The sequence below is a fragment of the Arachis ipaensis genome, chromosome B08, assembly GCF_000816755.2.
Source record: "Arachis ipaensis cultivar K30076 chromosome B08, Araip1.1, whole genome shotgun sequence".
Classification (NCBI taxonomy): domain Eukaryota; kingdom Viridiplantae; phylum Streptophyta; class Magnoliopsida; order Fabales; family Fabaceae; genus Arachis; species Arachis ipaensis.
Window position 1 is genome coordinate 129,427,934 of NC_029792.2, and position 5,375 is coordinate 129,433,308.

The 5,375-nt window shown below is 25.8% G+C and overlaps 1 protein-coding gene across 1 annotated transcript in view; it reads left to right on the forward strand.

Moving 5' to 3' along the window:
- The window catches only part of LOC107613905, an 18,875-nt gene that overhangs the window by 12,265 nt on the left and 1,235 nt on the right, over nt 1-5,375 (forward strand). Inside the window, exon 2 of the mRNA XM_016316095.2 lies at nt 5,309-5,315. The gene's annotated coding sequence lies outside the window, so the exon portion shown is untranslated. The remainder of the gene's footprint in view (nt 1-5,308; nt 5,316-5,375) is intronic.

The following is a 5,375-nucleotide window of genomic DNA, read 5'->3' on the forward strand; positions in this document are numbered from 1 at the left end:
TTAAAAATAACTAACTAATTGCTAATAATTAAAAAAACAATAAATTTTGATTGTGCTTTTAATATTTTCCGTAACAAAATATTGGTGTGTTAAGCTTCATGTGCCAATTTAGTATTGGATAATTGGTTAGGAAGTGGAATACGCTATCAACAACATTGAAAAGAAAAAACAATGCAAAATATATTCCAAATCAGAATTCCACATATATACCTTGGCAAATGTCATTTTCAAGAATAATCCCCCATTGCATATTCTCGTGTTGAAATGTTATTATTATATTGTAATGTGATTATATTATATTTAAAATTCATCTTTAAGAATTACAATGAAATATGGATAAAAAATAAAAATAAGTCAAGGGAGAAAATAATTTACGTGAATAAGCCAAAACGAAAACTGCTTCATGAATCCACCAACGCACATATATATGTAGTTCGAACCAGCTTGGTTCGAACTCCATTTCTACATAATTCGAACCAGCTTGGTTCGAATTACACACACAATAATTCATGGTATAATTCGAATTATGCTGTTAAAAAATTAATAATTTATTAAAAAAAATTTATTAAAAAATTTATTATATTTTAACGTATAAAATAAAATATATTTTTTTTTAATTTTTAAATTATTAATTTTTTAATAAATTTTTTAATAATTTTTTTTAATAAATTATTAATTTTTTAACAGTATAATTCGAATTATACCATGAATTATTGTGTGTGTAATTCGAACCAAGCTAGTTCGAATTAGTGTGTGCGTGTGTTTGTGTGTAATTCGAACCAAGCTGGTTCGAATTATGTGTGTGCATGTGTTTGTATATAATTCGAACCAAGCTGGTTCGAATTATGTAGAAATGGAGTTCGAACCAAGCTGGTTCGAACTACATATATATGTGCGTTGGTGGATTCATGAAACAGTTTTCGTTTTGGCTTATTCACGTAAATTATTTTCTCCCTTGGCTTATTTCTGTTTTTTACCCATGAAATAACTCCATCAACGAGCATGGTATATATATATAAAAAGGTGAAAACTCAGGTGAAGTCGACTGCACATGAAGTTGATATTTGAGAATTGTTAGATAAAAATTTAGTCAAATCAGTCAAATTATCTAACGACACTCAGGTATTAACTTTACGTAAAGTCGACTACACCAGAATTTCTACCATATAAAGAAGTCATAGATAAAATAATTATATTGAATTAGAAAGATGCCATTTATTTGGTGTGTCGCTACAACTGGTCCAGCTGATAGCAGCGGTTTTTTTAGGAATTTTGCAAATTGTCATTAAACGGTTTAATGGTGCTTGAAAAAGTTTCATCCTATAAAATGTTGAAAAAAGTGTGACAATTTTCAACATACAACTCTTGATATAACTGCCGCTAAACCAACTATTGCGGTACTTTCTAACCACTGTCCTTTGTTAACACAAAATTTATCATTATTTTTGTGATGGTTTCTAACCGTTGCAATTTTGGTAACTCGAAAATCTTCATTGTTTTTCGTGGCAGTTTTTAACCTATAAATCTTTAAAAATTTTGATCAATTCTCTTGTTTGAAACTTGTAAAATTTGGGTTAATTTTATTTATTGTTTTTTTTAATTTAATTTTCAGAATTTCGATCTAATTTGTCATAATTATGAATAGAAACAAGTCAGGTAGCTTATTAAGAACCTATAAATTTATCGATATTAGGCTTGACTTGTTTAATAAACAAGTCATGGTCAATTTTTTTGTAAAAATTTATTTATTTATTTAGGTTCTTCATCAAATTTATGAAGTTTTGTAAACAAGCTTGTTTATTTTTATATTTGTAAATAAAATTTGAATAAAGATTGATAGTTAATTATCATTAAACTTATCTCTTATCTTTTAACCACCATATTGAGTAAGTCATTTATACATCGTAATGAATAAATATATTTATGGGTAATGCTAGGGAGAAAAAAAAAACAGCCGGAACTTGCTTTATTTAATATTCATTAATTGTCGCAACAATTAATGAATGCTAAATAAGAAAAGTTATGACTGTTTTTATCTAATATTCTTTTGTTACCAAACATTTCCGTATATTTATAAATGTCGTAACGTGATGATTAGAATATAGCAATATATAATAAATTATATAGTATTTTATCCATGATGATGATTAACTTAGATGCATATTTCTAGACCTGTGTATTTTGTAAGGTTTAACCTATTTTACTCGACTTAAAATAAAGCATAAGTTTGATGGCATGCTAAAAAGTTTTGATATTTTTCATTTTAATGTGTTTTTTAATCTGGCTTCATCAGGTCGAGCCAAACTTCTCAAACAAGTCAGGTTAGGATGAAAATAAAGTCTTTAATACGTGATAGATTAGGTTTTGCCTCAATGATTATAACGTAGACTTAGCATGTTTGACTGAATATTAGGTACTGAACTCATGCATATTATTCATAGTTTTGATTTTTTTTTTTTTTTTCGGTGTAGTGATAAGGATTCAAGTTGGTTTTAGAAAGGCTTATCAAATATGGAGTATAAAATTAAGAATGGATATATGATTGGTTGTTTAGTCAATATGTTAATTTTGATCGGTCTATAAACAGAGAGTCAATGGAGTATCTGTACAATGTATACAATGAGGTTTAGGAATATTCGATTCAGATATCATATTTATTATTCTTGGTACTCGGATAGTTATTCTGGATAGTATGAGTGTATTGTATTTGAGAAATTAGTAGTATTTTATCCTAAATGTTCATTTTTTAATTCATATTAGGCTAAATAAATAACCTATTATATAAATTGTATAAATATTTCATTAACTTTCTAGCAAAATTCTTGTGAAAATTGAAGATTCTAAAGAAGGTTAGAATCTTTTTATGGCTAAGTCTTTAAAATTTTCTTCCAACTAAAAACTTCAGGTATCGTAATGCCAACAAGATTGCAAACAAGATTGGTCTATAAATTGATCTTAGTTTCTTTCTTATTCATCATGCCAACAAGATTGCAGATACTATGGCTAAATTTGGGGTTCAAAATAACTGTGATCAGAGGATTTGACTTCAACCTGTTCTGAGACTTGGTTGCACCTATTGCAACGTGATTTAGCTTAGACTTTTTATTTTTCTTTTTCTTGTTTTTATTTTCAGCACTAAAAAAAAAATGACTGACCTATTTCCATGCCTAGTATTGATGGCTCAATATTTAGTCAATTTTACTATTTTCTTCCCTCTTACATATGTTGTTATATAAACTCTCTTATGTTTTTAAGCAAATTTATTGTCAACGAGTTATATCTCAAATGACATAGTCTTTTCATGTTTATATAGAAGTTGCAAATTTAAGTCTCACTCCTAATTTAAAAAAAAAAAAAGTTGTTGCATTCATATCGCAGATATATGTGGATACTAATTTACTAAAAGAAAAAATCTAAAAAAAGCACACAAAATAATAAATATAGCAAAATATATTTTAACTTAAAATATAAACATAAAAATCCATCCATATCATTTTAAGGTTAAAAAAATTTAAATCATATAAAATTATTCATGTATTGTCTATCATACTTTTATTATAATAATGTCTAGATTTTATATTACCAATATCAGTAGTAACTAGAATTATAATTTTATATAGATAAAATCAAGAATTATATTATAATTTTGCATCGGTCTCCATAGAGTAGAAATTTCTTTTCCTATTTACATTGTTTATCTCTATTTTCATAGGAGCTTAATCGAATTTTTTATTATTTAGGGTAAAATATTAAATTGGTTTCTTTGGGCGTAATTTTGTTTTGATCCTCAAAATTTAAAGTGTCATATTTAAATTCAAAAAAGTTTCATTTAGCTTTAATATAGTTCCACCGTGAGGTCAAAATTAAATAATTAACGGAATGTCTTACACGATAGCAGTACAAAAACAAGGTCGATAATCTAGAGAATAAGTACAAGTTTCAGAGGCACAAAATAAATCGTGGATGCATCAATATATTTATTTATTATTTTTTTTTACAATTTAAATGAAATATTTTCTATAGAACTAAGGAAAATGATAAATAAATGTATTAATGTTTCCACGGCTGATTTTGTGCCTTTGGATCTTGTACTTGTTTTCTAAATTATCGATCTTGTTCTTGTACTACTGTCATGTAGGACATTTCATTAATTATTTAATTTTGACCTCACGGTGAGACTATATTGAAGGTAAATAAAACTTTTTTGAATTCAAATAAAATACTTTAAACTTTTAAGACCAAAACAAAATTACGCTCAAACATAAATGACCAATTTAATACTTTACCCTATTATTTATCTCCATAAAAATTAATTCCTAAATATACTCAATTCAATAGGATTATTTTTGCCATCCCTAAATATGTCCTTTGGTTCTAGCTTTTAGTGTAGTCTATCCGCTAGATATTGTAACTATATATAAAGCAAAGTTTTAAAATTGCATATTTGCTTTTCAAATGATTACAACAACTAAATTACTAAGCAAATATTAGTGAAATGGCATTACCATTTTTATTTTCAATAATATCGCTTCACACATGATCCATAATTTTTTCACATTACATATTTGAATAAATTAAATTTATAGAAAAAAGTAATATTATCAAAATACAAATAAAAATATCTATTTCTTAAATATTATTACCCTAAATATTTGGTGAATTAAGTCGAATTGAATCGATTATTTTTTAGTGTCTAAGAATTAAATCCATTTAAATAAACTCAAACAATTTTTATCTTTGTTGTTTTATTAATTTAATCCACATATTTATTTGTCATTTAGTCCCACCAAATTTAATTCACTTCACCCCTTCTAATAGTTAATGTAATTGCTACCATAAAGTAGTAATTTTGTACTTTTTCGACAGTAAATTAAAGTATGACTAAAAACTAATAACTATGTTAGTTTTATATTAAAATATAAAATATATTTTAAAATATATATATACAAATACATATATAACAACTAATTTAAATGACTAATTTTAATATGTAAATAATATTTTTTTTAAAAATAATAAATAAAGTTTTAATTTTGATTTTTAGTAAAATTAAATTCAAATATTAACACAAATACACTCATTCGTTATCCAAATCATATATCTATATATATGGTCGGGGAAATATTTTATCTCATTTCTTTATTTTTTCACAATCTCATTTTTTCTTCTAATTAATTAAGAATAAATAATGTTCATTATTTTTCACCAATCCAAACAAGAGAAGAAAGAATCAATACTGAAAAAAGAAAAAAAGAATATAGAGATTGGAGAGTACACAAATAAGGGGGCAGATAAAATCTAAAGTGACGTAACAGAAATTGGAGGGAGATTCGTGTCGTTATCAAGCCGTCCACTTGGCGCCTATCCCCCCATCT